Raw genomic sequence first — 18593 nt, 5'->3', positions numbered from 1 at the left:
GTATATCTACCGGTGAAAATATATTTGGACTTCACAAATGAAAATCTAACGTCACCGTAAAATACACTGTAACATGTATATTTTGCACGTAAATTAATAATGATAAGTATGTAAATGTATATATTACTACGTATGGAAAGCTTAGAATTTATTGTAAGTAAAATTTAAATGTATATTAAAACTAGTATTATGTCAATCTATATGTTTATTATACATTTTAATTTTGGCTAATTTATCGACAGTAATAAATAGCTTTTTCTTATATGAAAAAACATCGCTGCGAAGCTTTTAGTGACTCGTCATTTGTCGAACCAATCTTTAATCATTTTAATTTTATTTTATAGTCGATCTACCGCTCGATTAAGATTTTTTTATAGGAGCATAAAATTTATTTGTCGTTAGCGAATAGAGCGGTTATATCGTTTCTGTGTGCTTTATTTGGGAAGTCGCTCGTAAATATTGTAAATAGCAAGAGTCCTAAAATTCCACACCAGTGGATATGTATTTCGACAGATAATTTTAAATTTTAAGATTCTGCAATTCATAAACGAGTCTATTCAATTAGCTATCCAATACAATGATTTACTTTGTGCAAGTATGCAGTGGCGTAGCTAGGGTATGTGCCGCCCAGGGCGATCCATAAAATTGCCACCCCCCCCCATACATTTTTTGCAGGGTCATAAAATCATAATTTCTTAAAACAATAAATTGGTTATTATTAAGCGCTTGTTATTTGTGGATTTATATATGTTTTAGTGCATTCAAGGTTAAGAACCACACTAGACCATCCCATCGCGAATATGCCGCCCCCAAGCAAGTGCCGCCCGGGGCGGCCCACCCCCTCCGTCCCCCATAGCTACGCCACTGCAAGTATGTACTTGTTGAATCTCCCTGTTTATAACTGTGTTTATTCTATACTAACGCGTTATTTCATGGACAGCATTCGAAGTGAATTTCTAAGTTCTAAATAACGGAAAATATATATTTAATAATTTATATAATTAAATAAATAAAAACTTTACCTAAAGAAATCCGGTGATGTATACTTAGTGTACATGTAAAATTTTGCTCCAAATTATTGATTTAAAATTGGATAATTATGAATATTATTAGGAAATAATCATTATAATAATAGTCAAAGTCGTAACAATTATTGTAATTAAAGTGCTGAAAACGAGTAAATATATTGGACATTGCAATTATTCTCTATAAATACAGAAATAGAAGGAATCGAATATTTATTTACAAAAATATTGAAAAAAACATCTCTGTGCGATGCAAGAGTCTGACTAGTCGCTCATATGTTTTTGTTACTTCTGATAATTATTAGATTGTTTCATACAATCATGGCATTTTTTTATAATATTTAAAACGTTATATATTTTTGATTGTATATTTATAGTTTTTGGAAATGAATATGAAAATTTTTATAGTTGTCAAATTTAACAGTTGCGAAAAGTCCATTTGTTGTCCAAACGCAAACCTAACCAAATCGAATATAACGGTATAATGTTTAATTTGTTTTGATTAGGTTTGGGTTTGAACAGCACGGGAAACGCAATGGGGAGTGGTGGTTTTAGAACGTGGCACCTTGCTAATTAACAAGTACCATTTTTTTTAACTACAACTATATTAATCAAAATATGTTATTTTTTGCTAGGATTTTACAATGAACGTATTCTTTTTCTTTATTTTTAGAGATTGTGAATAGGGATTTCAATAATACCGGTATTACCGAGGGAAAAAACCGACCGAAAATATAATACACATTCATTCAAAGATTAAGTGAATGCTTCATTGTTAAGTTTATGCTGTAACATATTTATTGTTGAACGTTAGTACATGCTTGCTAATTTTGCAAAAATATCCAAGGATTCAGGAAACGGAATGTTTTCTTTGAAGATATTGAATGAAGATGTAGTAAATTCGTATCTCGAAGAAATAATAATCTGTAGGGGAAAGGTCAGAGACATACGAGAGATAAGGCAAAATATCGAATTCTAATTCGTTTGTATTTTTGCAACAATTATTAGTGAAGTATGAAGTTTCGTATTATCATGAAACAACATCGTTTTAAGTTTTATGGTTAATTTTCTGTACATGGTTTTAATTTCTCTACAATACGATTATGCCGAAATTGTTCCCCTGGTTTAAGAAAAGTTTAATAATATTATACTGTCACTATATTTTTTTCGATGAATACACAGTTTTGCTGTATGTTTTGGAGCTTCTTTGCTGTCTAACCATTGTCCTGATATATTCTGGTTATCGTAAAGAATCTACTTCTCATCACATGTACTGCTTTTCTTCGAGAATTGTTCCCTATTGCTTCTTGAACTAATTAATAACACACTTCAGAACGTTGCTGCTTTTGCCTTTCAGTCAGTTCATGCGGTACCCAATTGTCCATTGTTGCATCTTTCCTATGCCATCCAGATGCTGTGAAACAATTGCAGTAGAAATATTCAAGTATGTTGCGGTTGTCGTGCTTCGATAATGTTTCTCAATTATTCCTCATCAACAGCAGATGGAGATATTTTTTTCAACCCAACGCCATAGAATTCTCTGACTGACTGTACCCTCACCAAATCTCAAATTGATATTTCTTGTGGCCTACGCATTATGTTTCAGTTTAAGGTTGTACAAAAAGGCAAATAAGAAAAAAATCGAGCACAGCAGTATTGTTTCAACCATGTTTCGTTTTCGACATAATAATTATGTATTGTAATTAGCAAATTTGGTTTGTAAGTGTGCTGTGAGAGGAAAGCTAAAATATTAACATCTTATTTGGCATTTTGATAAAATGCCATGTACATTTGCTTAACATTTTATATTTTTCTCCCCCACCGGCTTACATGGCCTCAAAAATAGTTTAATTTGATTTTCTAAACGATTTAATTTTTATAATAAAAAAAATAAATTATTGTATTTTGTTTTGGTAATGAATGTTTGAAATAGTAGTGTTTTCCATCACCGCCAGTGTCGCATCGTCGCGAGTGCGCCAGAGACGCACCAACGCGTGTGCCGTCGCGTGCAAGCAGGACGGCCGATTCATTCATGCCAGCCCCCACTGCCGCAGCCGGTTCAGTCGTGTGTGCGCGTGTGCGGCCGTCGTTTGCGTCGTTTCGGCGGGTGACAAAACTTACGAAAGCTCCAACACTAAATTAACTACTCACTTCTCCACCGTCGTCTGGCCGCCGGACAGCACGGACCCTTCTAAGAGGTGAGTCTCGACGTCTACGACTACGCCCTTTAACCGCGAATCCCGACTGGACCCTTCTTTTAGTGTTGTTTATTTTCGTTCGGCATCACCCAGCACCCACACACGTACACAGACGTTGCGCATCATCTTGACTTAAAAACTACCGACGGCGACCATAACCTATCTTTTTTGTGCACTCCTAGCCAAGTCCAACTTTGCGAATTTTGTACAATTTGTTTCTATCCAACAAACTACTACTTTTTAATTTGTATTTAATATTGTATTATGTAGCTCATTTTTTTCTTGAAACATTTTTGCCCTCCTTTTCACTATACTATTGTTATTCACCAAGTTGCAAATTTTTTATGTATTTTGAAACGATTCATCGATTCTTATAAACATTTTATGCAAATCTGATATTATATTCAGGAACGAAAGTGGGAACGCAATTATAAAATAACATTTCAAGGCCATTACGATCGATCTAACTTCGCGTTTAAGCAATAGTAAAATATAGTTTCGTTTGTTTGTTGTAAAATTCAGGCAGAAATTTTTTGTTATATTCTCAACGGTTACAGCATTTCATGAAGACGTAAAAATATATATATCGAGAAATGCCGCTATTTTAATTATTAAACGTAATAGTTTTAAACCAGAAAAGCGTTCTGTTTTCAAATATTTTGCTGGAACATAGTTTTGGAATCAAATATAGTTTTGTCAAATTTAGATACTATATTTATATGTGTTTAGAATTCGTAAGAGTACATGTTTTATTCAGCTATTTAAATTTTGTTTTGAATTGAAATTGGTTGAGATAAAATAAGAATAAAACTGCTTTTTTATAACTTAGTCAAATAGAGGCTTATAAATAGGTTTATTTTATAGTCTCAAGCCTACTTTGTGATTTAAAGATTGGTACTATTTCTATCCACAACTATCTAAAAATGTATAGGTAAGTTAAAAATCTGTTCTCTTATGAAGTATCTAAAAAAACTTGATATTTGTTTCTTCGTATAATGTTATATTTTATTGTCACGTATAAAATTATTTGGCGGTTATAATACTGTGAAATATCAGGCGGTGACTAATATTTCCCCATATATCTATATATAAACAATAATAACTAAGACCTTCATTCATAAATGATTAAAAAGCCATATAGTATATTTTTATAGAAATTATCAATTAAACAATTAATGCTATCGTAATTTATAAAAACAAATAACATTATTAATTAATAAATTATTCTTCAGACATAATTAGTAACGAGCAATGTGCTTCCTGCAGATATGAATTTGTATGGTTTATGTAGTATACAATATAATATATACTGTTTTAACTGAAGCCGCTTTCTTAGAAGTACGACTCATTGTTGACCTCTAAAATGTAAACATTGCGTTATGCGATAAATTTCACTAGCTAATTGTGAATTTTGTTACTTTCAGTTATTTAATACCAACTTGTGTATAAAAATTAAATATCACTGCATTGATAATCGATCTAATTTATTAACAATAATTATTAGCTAAGCAAATATATTCAAAAATATTGCTTATTCTATCGCTTCGAGATTTTTCTTGGACAAAGGATTCTTCCCACACTGAATCCTTATGACCACATGTTGTATTTGGACGAGTTTCAAAAGACCCTAATGTATCATCACGCCCTTCAATTTTTAATTAAATATGTTTTTAGCACATTTGTTTTGTTAAACCGTGTGTATGTATAAATGTATATAATTGGTTAAGCGATTTTTTAGATAATTTAATCATTTAAATGAGTTGAAATAATAATATCAGCTTCCTGCGTGGAAGCCTTACAAAAGCGCCATACTGGTCTGTCCGAGTAAAAGTGGTCAACGGACTCTAGTTTTTTTATGTAAAATTTTTTCGCTCTGTCGATCTTATGACTACAGTAAAAAATATATCGTGGCATCATTATAATACATTGTTAACGTTCGTATATGTATCATAATAACGTTGAAATATTTTGCGGTTTTAAAAGGACATGCATGATATTTTAAAGGTAGAGATATATTTCAACCAAAAGTAAATTTATCTTTGTGTTTTAACCCACATTGTTTTTTATTATTATTAACAATATACATATATAAAACTAGATTGTTTATAAACAAACTGCACAAATAAACTTAATATATAGTCAGTAAAACAATGTCATATAAATGTAACAACACACAGGCTTGGCCATAATAATGGGGCACCCCAATTTAATATATTATATCTTAAAAAATCGTGGAAACATAAAATAAACGATTAAGTATTTATTATAAGCTTATTTTTAATATTTAGTAGGCCTACCCTTAGCTTTAATTACAGGTGTATATCTACTTCGTTATCCGTTGCGTGCACCACTGCCGTTACCAATACACGGGCCTTACGAGTCCAACCCTATGGGCGGGCACCCAGCTTATGACGGCCGGATGAGCAGGACCCACCCCCCGTAGTACTACATATTTTAGTTTCATTAGTATTTCTCCCGAGCGCACGAGGAGACCATTGCGTATCATTCTTGTCACAACACCACTCTCCTGATCTTCAAGGAATGTATATATTACCTCAGTCGCTGCCTTGGCCCTCTGTACCCCTGCTTTGTTCGTCATTATTAGTGCCTCGCGCCCTACCTCGGAGAGTTCACTTTCCCTCAAGGGTTTGGGTAACCTCAAAAGCCCTCGCACTCTCATACTATAATCGGCGAACTCCAGCGTCGAGCTTTAATTACAGCTGTAATCCTTCTTGGCATACTGTCAACTAATGACTTACAGGTGGACAGAGACAATTTTCTCCATTTCATCTTCAATTTTTATCGCAGATTAATTTTAAATTTGCAATTGTTTTGGGCACACTTCCTTTAAAATTTCTCCATAAATGCTCTATAGGATTTAAGTCTGGTTACTGTGTAGGCCATTCTAAAAGCGTCAAATATTTTGACGCAACCCAACCCCTACTTTTTAGGGAAGTATATCACGGAGCGTTTTCTTGCTGGAACCCGGTAGTAGCGTGGTCTTTGCTTAGAAATATTTTTTAGTATGAATCCATTAAAGTGGATTCCAACATTGAAATATAAATGTTACTATTCATACCACACTCGCTAGTGTACAGGTTTTCTACACCTGCTGCTGCCATACAACCTCAGACCATAACGCTTCCGCCACCATATTTGACTATGGGTATAAATATTTTTCTCAGACTCTTCGACGCACTTGTACTACACCAGGGGTACCAAAAGCTTTAAAAAAGTGTGATTATTCAAATAAAAAAATTTGAATAAATGTTTTTAATATTTTTTTATATTAACCGATTTTAGTTTAACATTATCTTAAATGACTTTCGCTTAATCTTCTGTTGTCCAATCACGGTGTTTTCGGTCCCACTCTAACCTTTGAATTTTATTTATTTTTGAAAGCCATGGTTTGTGTCGGGTTTTACAATCTCTGAGTCTTCTTCTCACCATCCGCGAAAAAATTGATGGCCCTGCGCTTGCAGAGACTTTAACAGCCAGCGATTCGAAGATTTTTAAGGGACTCGCGAACCAACAATCGATCTTCCTGGGCAGTTGTCTTTCGTTTTCTTCCAGTTCTTGGGTTTGATTTGTAAAAACCACATTCGTTAAACCGCTTCAAAACATTTTAGACAGCGTGTCGTGAACAATTAAAGTGTTTATATATTCGCTCTTTTAGCTGTACTTGTTCGTGTTTTTTGGCATTTTTTAAATTTTTATATAATATTCAAAATAAAGCATTAGATAAAAAAAATTATAACGACAAGTTACGACATAACGGTCGCATAAGCGAGACTGAACAATTAGACTTGCAATATTTTTTTAAAACTCAGATGAGCAATTAAAAACGACAAATTCCTTTGTATAGTTCTCAAAATTACAGTTAAAACTATCAGTAAATATTTCGGTCAGACTATGCACTTGTAAAGAGTTAGTTACACACCATTTTAAGGGGTGCCCCGTTACTATGGCCAATTGTATATGCTTTGCACATAAAAAGCATTCCACAACGAAATTTAAAAGCCGCAGTGAAAGCTTATTATTATGATACTAATATAGATAGATACTATACTATTTGTATTTTTTACCATCCTACAGTCGTTTATATTTCATTATGCATGAATCATTAATATAGTATGTATATATTGTACTGAGATAATTCCGCGAAATCTATGGAATCTGCAACTTATCCTATCACTCATCACTCCTAAATAAACTAACCTTGCCTTTGTATATAGTAGAAAAAAATATACTCATTTGTATATATACTATATATCTGAGGCGCTTCTAAAACAATCCTTGATTGTTAAAAACGTATTTTTATTTACAGTGTCGCCTATACATTTATATGCTATCATTTGTATGATATTGATAAGAAACGCTCGATAACATTATATTATAATATAATACTAGATAATATTTTTATGGAAAGGTGCGACTTGCAAATATAGTACAACAAAAAGCTTATTTTCATACAGATGTATGTGCATGTATAAAAATGAAACGGTCGTGCTTAGATTTTCGATTACTTTTTGACGAAAACTGTGTCGTGAATACTTATGTGGGTTTCGTACGTGGGATACGTCGTTGGGAAACTACGAATCAGCATTTAGCCGAGATTAGGCAACGCAGTTAATTTGAAAACTCATATATTAACTTTGCTGTAAGATATTTAGTGTGGTTCTGCAAAAAGGATATTTTTTTCATTCGTTCCATGGTAAGGTACGAAAAAAATCTCGGCCGTGCCCCATATGTTGAACTAAGTGGAGTCGAAAACCGTTTTGCAATTTCGTGCCGTTCGAATGTTAATTCTCCGTAATGACCGAATTCGAATTGGCCTCCAGGACCAATTTTTGATTTTGTGCAAATTGCTGTCGATTTTGTCAACGATTATTTTCCGCACGCACGTCCAGGAGCTCACGAATCAATCGAGGCACAGTGGGCAAGGTCCGGAATTGGTAATTCGGAAGAACGGGCACGCGACCTTCTCGGTCACGCAAAACCAAAGCCAAAATATTGTAAACTCCTGAGGGATTATATATAAAAAAATAATAAATTGTCGAAAATACAATAAGGTTTCATTCCTTCGCGAGCTTACTGTGTAACCGTCCCTGTTGCAAAGTAAGACAATACTTTATCTACAACTAAATGGTTATAGATGACGGTAACAAATAATAAAAATCAACTCAAAATTACATTTATAAACACATTTTTACATATGCTTGCTCAGTGTGGAGTAACACCAGTAACATATTTTTATACTAATCTTAAAAAAAATCATAAGAGAGATCATTTACCTACGTTTAAAAAACTTTGTCTTAACCTAAGTATTGAAGTCTAATATAAAACACATTAAATTTAAATTTAAGCACAAAATATCAAAGCATAAGCAAATATTTCACTTGTTTTAGATCTTTATTTACTCTTTTTTCTTTAAATTTTGACCACTAAAGTTTCAAAATTACACACTAACACAAAATAAATATGAAATTGTGTATTCTATCAGAATGTATGTATGTTAATTTATTAAATCATATAAAATATATCCATAATTGTTAATTATGTAACCTTAGTTTCATAAATAACTCCATAAGTTATTTCAAGAGACCAGTAATAATTATATGTATATATAACGTCCTAATGTTTACCCATTTTAGTTTAAATATAAACCGAGGAACTAGCACTAGACCCCAATTTTCTCAGACAGCTATTGTATTTAATAACACAATTGCAAATATTAAAATTATTTTAAAACAGTAACATGTATTATATTTAAATGTAAAATATGTATTATAGTACAACGAATATACTTTTAGAAGCAACCGTTCTGAATTTATGAATTGTAACATAATTTCATTATTTAAGTACTGCCTGTGCGATGGAATGTTGGACTTTTGCCTTCTAAAACTATTATTGCATTATTAAGTCCAAACAGAATCAAGTGGACATGCAACATCCCAGCACTAAACCATCGATATTGAATATGTTAAAAACATTACATAAAACACACTGGCAGCGCAAAATAACTTGTAGCATAAATAAATCCTGTCAACTAAGACCGCAAAAATCAGATACATTTCTGTTTACCTAAATCAATATAATATACGTAAACAGCAATAAAACACGGCGTCGCGTACAATTAAAAATTATTAGCTTGGAATGCTAATGGTTTACGAAATAAAACCGCATTCAAAACCAATTTTTAAATATTGAAATATTCTTAATTTTTTAGTAATATAATTTTTAATGCAATTTTTAAACAAGATGGAGGATCATATATGTTAGCCGAGATCCAAAAAATGGTTTACTGTATCATTCGCCGGCAACATTTAGTCTGAAAAGTAGACTTGACAATTAAATAAGTGTTATTTTAAATGTTACGACTAAAATAACTGTGACAATGAAGATTGTAATATATAAAACCAGATATGTTGTTTATTGTACTTAAGGTTTTAACATACATTGCTTTGACTTTAAATAAAAAAAGCTGGGCTTAATTTAAAAATTACAACCGAATCATTCTCTAGCATCTTATGTTTCATTAGAAATGAAAGGCATATATCAGTAAAAGTACAAATCCTCAAATAGCAAATTGTGTATGGCAATAATTTGTTAACATTTGCCTTCCGTAAAAAAGCGCAGTTAACATGTCCTTCACTTGATTCATTCATTTGAAAGATCATACCAAATTTAGTATAGTATATTAATATTTCTTGTAACATCAACAATTCACAAGTTTTTTAGCGGCTGTTATACCCATTACATTGGTCTTACAACTAATGAATTTAACTTTCATAAGCCACTCTTATTTAGAATTTGTTTGTGTGTTATACAACACTAGATATTGTTTCACAAATATTTATTTAAATACAATAACAAACATGAAATCAAAATGAACACTGTTGACGACCCCTGCGGTATTATTTGTATTTTTTGCTCTCATCTCCTACGCTCTCGTGTTTACACGTTAATATTTTTATGAGGGTTGTGTGCATGGGACAAAGGCTGCTTTTGTGAGCGTCCTTATGACGAGACTATCGAATAACGGCACCTGTGGGAATTGGCCGCGATAATACGGGAGAAGCTTTCGTGTCGGTCTAAAACAAAAGATTCATCATGCAAATTGTCACTTTTTTTCTGTCGCCATCTTGATTATGGCTACGAGTGTAGCGTGCTTTTCGTCATGCGTGGTCAACGGTATACCCTTGTAGACACTTTTTTTTAGCATAAGAACAAAAAAAATCGTCCTTTGTTCTTTTCTCGCCGTTTTGTATGCGCCGGACAAATTTACGGGGACGTAAATTATGGTCGTTTTGCATTATTTATCGTTTATGCGACGGGTTTATCATTTTTATGTATTTTTTATATTAAATTATTTTACCAACGTGGGGTTAGAAAATATATTTATTTTGATGAAAAACAACGATAATGCTACAAAGATATGCCTTTAATATTGTACCCGCTAAATTGTTCAAAACTATTCTACATAGATATATCACTCAATATCTCGTGAACAACAACGCGGATTTAGACTTACACTTAACACTATTGTCACCATCTTTTTACATTCAGATTTCGAGAAGGCCGTTGATAAAGTGAACCATTCAATCACTGTTTTATTATTATTATGACCTGACGTGGTTCTTTTGTATCTATGTCACCAATAATTAGTTATTTATGTATCTCAATACTCAAAAAAACTTATAAATATGTTATGGAGTGCTGCAATGATCAAATCTTAGTCTACTGCTGTCTCTTCAGTTTGTAAATGATACAGACACGGAAATTGCTTACTACGAAATTTTATTATACGCTGACGATTTAAAATTATTTTCTTCAAAAAAAATATTTTTTTACAGTTTATTCTTCTTTTACATATTTTTATATGCTCGTATATAAAGAAGTGTACAAAAGTAACACATTCTCGAAAAAAATCATTACCCCCACCTCCCCCCCCCCCCAAATAGAAAAAAAATCATGTAATTAAATGAAATTGAAATATTAAAACAAATACCCGACTGGTTAACTTTCCCCCCCTTGAAAAAGTTTTTTAATTTTTTTTAACGACAATTTATTTTTTATTTTATTGGTAAGCGCTCCACAGTTTGACGTTTACTGATTTTATCATAGCAAAATACAAAAAAAAATGTATTTCAAATTTTGGTTTAAAACGTTGACTAGTAAAATGATTATTTTAAAAAAGTTTTTGTCTTAATTATCGCAAATTAGTTGTGGTATTCAATGTGTTAAATATAAATTAGTTTTGTACTTGTTTTAACTAAAATTACTTATTTAATTTCCCGTGTTAAGTTTTATGAATTAAATTTAAAACTCATTATTATAATCATGTACATTTATACTACTCGAATATTGTTTATTTTATATTTATATATTGACTGTTTTAAATTCGATCAAACGATTATATTGTGTGATAATGATGTTTTATTTTCTTAAACAATACAGTTTTAATTATATATAGTTCTACAATCAAATATTTTATTAATTTTTAATACGAAGATACAAATGTGAAACATAAAATAAATTTGATAGAAATATATTTATAATACTATTCTATCGTTACATAACCTTCCAAAATAAATGGAAGTGAAGGCTACAAATTTAAGTCTTGCATTTTTTATAAAAAAAATACTTAGTGTCAATTTGTTTATGATAAGTAAACCATGTTATAATAATACCTATTATTACCACCACGGTCTAAAAAATATTTGGAAAACGCTGTTTTATCATAAGTGTAGCTAAAATTAAATTTTAATAATTTTAGAAACAAAAACCGATAGAAGAGTTGACAGATGTCAAACTACGCTATCTGGGCGTTTGTAACAGGCCTTTTTATCTCGTGAAAATTGTTTGTATACACATGCAAGTTGGCAACGTTGCTTTATAAAAGATGCACATGCCGAGTGCACAAATAATGCACCACCAGCTGGCTGCCAGATCCAGACGAGATGTGGGTGGATGGACTGCGGTCTCGGGAGATGGCGGGACTGTAGCTTTTGATAGCTCTAAAGATTCGGTTATATCCTCTTGAGTCGTGTCAAGGGTTTCAACCATTTTTTTTAAATAACAAAATTATTTGCAGATTTTTCTTTCAATTCCAATAGATATATAATAAGTTCTAGAAAAACTACAATACGTCTCGGATTAACTATAGTATTCTTAGTAGAATTTGTAAACACTTATAGGAGTATTATCAATAAGAAGATTTAATAAATTAATTAACATCTTACCTAATTCTTTCACAGATTGTTTAGAAATCTTAAAATATTATAAAATGCCTAGCTTTTTTTATGTTTTTTTTTAATATTGTAAAAAATACTAAGAAAAATGAAAATGTTATACTTTTATGTAAATAATCTTTATGATAATATTCTCAGAATATTGTAAAATATATATATGTATGATTTCACAGCTTATGAAGTTTTTCCTTATTCTATATTATAAGTTTTGTATGCCCTTCGTAATCTTACTTGATCTTTGGCCTCGAATAATATAAGGAAAAACAGATCAACTAACAATAGCTAATAATAGCCAAACCGAAATTAACCAAGGATTTGTATTGTTATTGAAGCACAGAACTAACATTTTAGCTGAGTGATCTCTTAGATAATTTATTTTAAAAAAATTAGATTTTTCGATATACAAACGTAAAGATCACAGTAGGGTGTACAAATTGAAATGTTTATTGTCATTGTATTACACACACAAAATAAAACAAAACATACAAAGGTATTAAAATAAATAGTAAAATAGCAATATTTGCTCAATAGTTAAAAATCTTTGAAATCTATTATTTTATTCTAAAATATCATGTGGTGAAAAATGAGTAATAAAATTATAATTTACAACTAATAAACGGTAGTTACGTATATTTTGTTGTTCCTCCTTTAGCCTTAAATACTGCTAAAACATGGAATTAATCTACGATACATTAGTTTTCAATTTATTTTGTTCGTTGATTTGTGCAATCAAATATTAAAGCATTTTCTATGGCCATTTTCTTTATATTCTAATTTTTTTTTATTTTTTTTATCTCACTTCTACTGAATTGGTCAAATTCATAGAAAAATAACATTATTGACTATTTTCGGGTACAAACACATTTAAGCTCCTCCATCGCATAAAAAAATAACAGTTTTATTTTTAAGTTCACTGCCTTCACTGCTCCATCGATGAAGTGAATACCTTCCATTCCGAAATATAAGAAGCACCCCCATAACATTTAGCTCTCTGGATTTCACACAGTTGCCTGAATACGTTTTTGCTGTATCTTTCGCCATCTTGATGACGAATATAGTGCACCCCATTAGACCCGTATAAATTTATTTTATTTTATTCTCATAAGAAATCGCCACTCTTTCTTAATTCATAATATTCCATCTTTTCTGTCGATTGACCTATTTACGACTGCATACGCCCCTTTCCCTTAGCCACATATAAGGATAGTCCTCATTCATTTTCTTATCGAATATTTTGCAAATAGTCACTAGCAATATGTGCAACAGTTTACGCCTATCACGTAAGCACTTTCTTAGTCACACTGGATTTTCACTAAGGGTAGTTATTTTTACTCTTAACCCGATTTATTGCACCTTTGCTTATTTGCAGTCTTTGAGTTGATAATTGGTTATATTATAATCGTCTTCTCGATAACCTAATTTATGAATACACAATAATATCTAATTTCATACTCAAACTAAATTATTGACGATTTGGTATTATCATTTTTCTAAATCGAAATCACGAAAGCTGACAAGTTAATTGGGTATGTAATTACTAAACAATAGACATACTCCTAAATAAGTAATAAATTGTTCTGGGAAATCCAACGTGGAGTGCGAGATATCTTTTTCTATTCTTAATGTTTTAAAGAAGTTGTATATTTTTTGTATTTGTACGTATTTAGAAATATATAAACTAAAACTTAAAAATAATATATTTTTATCAGATTGCAGCCATTAAAGTGAACCTGAATAATTCATAAATTAACTTATTTAAATCCTTGTAAAATCAATTATTATTATAGTCATGTATAAATATAATGTAATGCACGTAACCCAAATAATTTATCTCAATTATTGCAACTCTTCATATTGTCTACGCCTCTACCATTGTATGCTTTATCTATGTCTGCGTCGTTCAGATAACGAAAATGATGAATACAATTAGGTATACTATTTATTATAAATAACATATTCATACGGGTGCAGAAATGTCATAATTTTCAGTCGTAAAACAATAAATCAATTAAATATAACGTCTTAATGTACACTTTCATCCGATGGCAACAGTATATAATTGCTTTCTCGTATTTACGAGCCCAAGGCAATTTGTCGTAATTTATACGAAACTCATTTTAACCTTTCAATTCCCCCTTTTAACTATAATAAAATATAACTGCATACATGTATGTACAAGTAGTGTTAAAAGTAACACGTAATAAATAACAAGATAATCATTCATTTTTTATTGAATGAATTTTTCATTCCATTCATGTTGTCAACATGTGGATTTTTTTTGCTAAACTTCTCGATAAGATTGTGATATCGTGAATTATTAATACAAGTTCGTAGACATCGCACTACGATATGATGTTGATATCATTTTAAATCATAGATTAAATCATTTTTTAGTAGATTTATTTAGAATTAAATAATGTTTTATGACAGCTTTTAAAAAATGTGTTTTATCAGGTATTTTTACTGTTAGTCCCATCAAATATGTATTGATAGTTTTCATAGTTTGTACAATAGAACTTTATTTTATTTGACTTATCTTCAATATCGTATACCACAGTATTTAAAAAAGACATGTTTTACTTTCATTTTTGATATATAATACATATTTTTGTTAAACAGTATTGATGTGCTTACTTTTGCGGCGTTTTGTTTGTTGGCGTAGTTCCATTTCGATGCGAGATTAACTTATCTTTCTCCTAATCTAATGTTTCATCAGCACTTATTCGGTAATCCTTAAGAGTTTTTTAATCGATTCAAATATTCAGAATTCTCAGGGAAACAACACGATTGAATTATTGAATAAATAATATTACGTAAAGTACCGGTAGGGACGGTAGATTAAATTTATAACAACACAAAAGAACTGATTCATTGTTTTAGAGCTAAATTTATTATAAAAGTATAATTTTTTTTTAAATAATCCAATAAAATATGAATATATGTATATATATATACTTTCTCATTTTACTAATAACATGTAATTATATGTAAACAATAAATAATTGATAATAAAACCTAACTCTACAAAAAAAATATATTGTGAAACTAACTATATTTTTATTTTTCAATTAAAATTTTAACTTCTGTCGAGTTTTAATGATGTGAGTTTTTACCATTATCAGATGTAACGAACAGAGTTGTATTAGAATCAAAAGAAATATTTTATTGCGATTTTTTGTGAAATTTAAAACGCCATGTGTTTTTAACTACATTTGTATTCCACAAATCATGCTTCATTTACAGAAATTGTCATTTGTCAACAATTCTTTGTTTATAAAATTCTTAATTTTTATAAGCAATGGTTCGTAAGTAATCAAAGGCTTTTTAGTGTCATTTTAATTATTGAATTTTGTATTTTAAAGAAATAAGTTCAAGTGCTTAAAACCGTGGTAATCACTATGAAAAATTTCAGGGTAATATGGGGGACGAGGTAAAATTTCTATTCGTTTAATTTTGCAACATTAAATTGGTGTAGTATGAGTTTTTGTTTTATAATGGAGCAATATTGCTTAAAGTCTGTTTATCAATATGTTATATGTTAAATTATATATGGTTTTAACTTTCCTACAATAAGATTCCTTTGTAATAGTCTCGCCTGGTTCAAGAAATTTCCCTTAGAATGCCATCATACTATCACCATTTCGTTTCGGTGCATGTTTGCGCATGTTCTTCTGGTTATTGTAGAGAATAATTTTTTCATTTCATGTATTGATTCTCTTAATGAATGGTTCCCTATTGTCTCTGAGAACTCGCTCGGGAGAAATACTAATGAAACTCCAATAAAATATGTAGTACTACGTGGGGTAGGTCCCGCTCATCCGGCCGTTAAAATCTGGGTGCCCACCCATAGGGTTGAACTCGTAGAACCCAAGTACTGGTAACATTGATTCTTCAAAACATTGAATTTTTTGCTTTTGGTTCAGTTCATGCAATACCCTTTAGGCCCTATTGTTGCACCTTATTTATGACATCTAGATGTCGTGAAACGGTTGCAGGAGAAACCTCCAAGTCTGCTACGAGTTTCTGAACAGTTGTTTGTGAGTAAAAGCTTCAATAATGTTTTCAATTGTTTTCTCATTAATAGCAGATGGAGCAGATAGTTTGAAATTTCAGTACGTCAGTTCTCCGACTAGCAATACCTTCGCCAAACCCCAAATTAACATTTCTAGTTGCCTGCGTTGCATTGTGTTTCAGTTTGCACTCGTACAACAAAAATATAAATAAATCTTCTGTCGACGTAATGCATAGAAGCCAAAAAATTAGTCTTGATTCAACCATAGTCCGTTTTTGATTTAGTAAATATTGGCCACTTTATAAATGTTAATTAAATAGTATTTTTGTGGTCTAAAAATATTATTATTATTATTATTGTTTTCAAACATTAGCTATAGGAAAAAAAATTTATCTACCTAACCGATTTCCTGTTATGTTGTTTAATATTTGTCGATGGAAAAGATTGTGTTTTTTATTGTTAGTTATAAAAAACGATAGGTTTCATTGTAATAACGTTAATCATGATTTCATTATATTTTATAAAATATTTTATTTTAATTTTATTTCAACAATACAAATTTTAATATTTATATGAATTTGTTAATAATTTTGATAATACAGAAGCATCAACTTCTTTTGAAACTATAAACTAAATGTAAATATTACGAGAAATCATTGAAAATAAGCCACGTACAATTAATAAACAAGGTAAATGAAAGATAAGCGTTGAGTTACAAAATTCTGTTGATTTATCCGACGTAAAATAAATAACTGTGTACTTTTATTAAATGTTAAGGCGAGATAATTAGCTCGATGGAATCAATGAAATTTATTGAAAACAAAAACAATACAATAATTTAGGAGAATGAAACTCTTCCATTCAATTTTATTTGAGATAGAATCTTTTATTTGAGATAGAATCTTCGAATAAAACAATGTAAGTTATTTCATCAATCAATTTTATCAATCTCAAAAGTAAAATTATTGTTTACGTGAAACACATTTTTTAAACTATGATATATGATGAAGTAACTAGTTATTTGACAGATCAATGTGTTTTTAGAAATTAACAGAAAAAATACATTGGTAGATATAAAAAATAAACAATACAATAAATTTTTTTAACTAGACATTACAATGTCTAGTTAAAAAAATCTGAAATATTTGGTACTTATGCAACATCTATTGTTGAATATTATATTCAGAAGTATGAATATTATTTTATGCTTTTTTCTATTTTTGAACTTAATACATAGCATAAATATAATTATATATGTACTTTCTTTAGAACAACTTGTTTAGAATTCAGAAATATTTATTTAGCTAATATAGTGTTTTATATGTATGTTTTCATACAATAATATATCAAAACATACATATAAAACACAATATAAACATAAACCGAATATAAAAACATACTTTAATATTATAATTTATTTCTTAATGCACGAAGGTGATTTTTTATTTCATTGAAGAAACCCGCTACATTTTTATTTTTGCAGATTGTCCTAGGAATATTATTATACAAATTCACATCTCCCTACAATATTACCCTAACCGTACTCGTTTTCATATACATACCTATCATGTACATCTGTATTTGTTATTAAAATACTCGGGTAATTTATTATTTTCTTGCTTATATTATATATAAATACTAAAACATTCACCTTCATTGATTATTGAATATCCAATCATTCCATTATATTAATCATACTTCTACAATTAGTAAATATTGACCACGATTTATTCAGATTAAATTATGCACAGAAATGTCCCCAAATCGCTTCTTCAGTTTGCCATTTTCTTTTATCAGTTTCTCCGTATATTTAGTGCTTTGTTTTGTGATGAAAAATTTCCAATATACTGCTGATATGTTTAATTGCTTATTTCTTAATAATTTCTTAGCTAATGATTAAAAAACTTACCTCATCGTACTTTGATTAGTCACCTTTAAAAAAATAAAGATCTTTAGTTTAGACGTAAGTCATTTCCTTCACCTTAATCTACCCTATCTTTCCGGTATTAGTCACCAACTTCACCACTGGTCTAGCTACTGGTGTGCGTATTTGACGATAGCTAACAATTCTGCCTACTGACTGTGATTTCTTAACATGGTATAT

At 30.3% G+C, this 18593-nt stretch overlaps 1 protein-coding gene across 1 annotated transcript in view; it reads left to right on the top strand.

The window, feature by feature from the left end:
* The first annotated feature begins 3064 nt into the window (after window positions 1–3064).
* pnt (ETS transcription factor pointed) overlaps window positions 3065–18593 on the top strand; it is a 189377-nt gene continuing 173848 nt past the window's right edge. Inside the window, exon 1 of the mRNA XM_088192171.1 lies at window positions 3065–3223. The gene's annotated coding sequence lies outside the window, so the exon portion shown is untranslated. The remainder of the gene's footprint in view (window positions 3224–18593) is intronic.

This window comes from Plectrocnemia conspersa, unplaced genomic scaffold (genome assembly GCF_051122295.1).
Source record: "Plectrocnemia conspersa isolate PC_06_02 unplaced genomic scaffold, ASM5112229v1 ptg000009l, whole genome shotgun sequence".
Classification (NCBI taxonomy): domain Eukaryota; kingdom Metazoa; phylum Arthropoda; class Insecta; order Trichoptera; family Polycentropodidae; genus Plectrocnemia; species Plectrocnemia conspersa.
The sequence above is the reverse complement of the archived record's forward strand: the minus strand, read 5'-3'. Positions and strand labels throughout refer to the sequence as shown.